Genomic DNA, 1,894 nt, shown 5'->3' on the forward strand with positions numbered 1-1,894 from the left:
TCCATTAACCAAGAGTATTTCACTTGTTTGTTGCCTGTGCTGTGTTCTTGTATGACAGGTAGGAGAGGAGAGACATCAACTCCTCCATATACCGAACCAGAGAGGACCCTTCATAGACTTAGAAGGGAAGCGAGAGGGAAGAGAGTACTGGGAGAAGAAGAATCTGAAGGAGAATCTGAGGACAATTTTGAGGAAGCTTTAGATCTCAACATGGATAGAGAAGTTCACAACCATGAGAGAGCTGATGGAAACAATGCCATTCCTGAGAGGAGGGTTCTTAGTTCATACATAAACCCAACCTCTGGGAATTGTGGTAGCAGCATTCAGAAACCACCCATTCAGGCCAACAATTTTGAGCTCAAACCACAGCTAATATCACTTGTGGAGAATCATTGTTCATTTGGTGGGAGTGCTAATGAAGACCCAAACCAACATCTCACAAAATTCCTGAGAATTTGCGACACTGTGAAGTCCAATGAAGTCCAGGAAGATGCCTATAAACTGCTTTTGTTCCCATTTTCACTTAGGGACAAGGCAGCTAAGTGGCTGGAATCATTCCCAAGGGGGAGCCTAACAACATGGGACGAGGTGGAAAGCAAGTTTCTGGCACGTTTCTACCCCCCACAAAAGGTCAATAGGCTTCGATCTGAGGTTCAGACTTTTAGACAACAAGATGGTGAAACTCTCTACGAGGCATGGGAGAGATTCAAGGATTTGACAAGGAAATGCCCACCAGACATGTTCCATGACTGGGTGCAATTGCATATTTTCTATGATGGACTCTCTTATGAATCAAGGAAGGCTGTAGACCATTCATCAGGAGGTTCATTGAACAGGAAAAAGACTGTGGAAGAAGCCATTGAAGTGATTGAGACAGTGGCTGAGAATGAGTATTACTATGCATCAGAGAGACACAACACTAAGGGAGTCATGGAGCTGAACCATGTTGATACAATTCTAGCCCAAAACAAGGTGTTTGCCAAGCAACTAGCAGAGCTCACCAGGAAAGTAGAAACAAAACAAGTGGCTGCAATACACACAAAAGATCAAGAGGAAGAAAGCACTGAAGGAGGTGATTGGGAAGAGGCCAATTATGTAGGAAATCAACAAAGGCAACCATATGATCCACATTCCAACACTTACAACCCAGGCTGGAAAAACCACCCAAACTTTGGGTGGGGAAACCAGCAAAACCAACATAACAAGTCCACATACCAAAACTCAAACCAAAGATCATACCAAGCCACACAAAACACTTACTCCCAACCATCATATCATGGCCAAAATAATCAACCTACCCAACCTAATCCGAACCAACAATTTCAAGATCAATTAAACAGGATAGAAGGAATGCTGGCACACATGGGTCAGGACATAATTGAGTTGAAAAGCTTCAGGGATGATGTGAGATCTACCTTAAGAAACCATGGTGAAAAACTCAAGAGGATGGAGTCTCAAGTAGGAGAGCTATCTCAACAGGCCCCCAAATCAACTGCAGTATTCCCTAGTGACACAGAAAAGAATCCTAAAGGGGAACAAAAGAGAGTAAGATGGGAAGAATGCAAGGCCATCACCATATTGAAGGAAGTTTCAGAAGAAGAAGGAATTAGACCCTCAGAACAGGAGCCAGAAATCTTGAAGGAAGGTGTGGAAGAAGCTAAGCAGGAAAGTGAAACTGAGCAAGCCAAGGAACTGCAAAAAGGCACGATGGAAACATACCAACCAAAAGCACCATTTCCTCAGAGGTTAGGAGGAGGTGAAAAAGGGAAAACCTATTCAAGGTTTTTAGAGACATTTAAGTCTCTCCATATCAATATTCCCTTTCTTGAGATTCTCCAGCAAATGCCTACACATATCAAGTATTTAAAGGAATTGTTGAGCAAGAAAAGAGTTT

General features: G+C 42.9%; 1 non-coding gene across 1 annotated transcript; it reads right to left on the minus strand.

Annotated features, from left to right (window-relative positions):
• Positions 1–636: 636 nt before the first annotated feature.
• Positions 637–740, minus strand: LOC148564350 (small nucleolar RNA R71). Its single transcript, XR_015884126.1, has one exon. It is a non-coding gene; the product is annotated as a small nucleolar RNA R71 (small nucleolar RNA).
• Positions 741–1,894: the final 1,154 nt, after the last annotated feature.

Source organism: Arachis ipaensis, chromosome B5 (genome assembly GCF_059453495.1).
Source record: "Arachis ipaensis isolate K30076 ecotype BB chromosome B5, ASM5945349v1, whole genome shotgun sequence".
Lineage (NCBI taxonomy): Eukaryota > Viridiplantae > Streptophyta > Magnoliopsida > Fabales > Fabaceae > Arachis > Arachis ipaensis.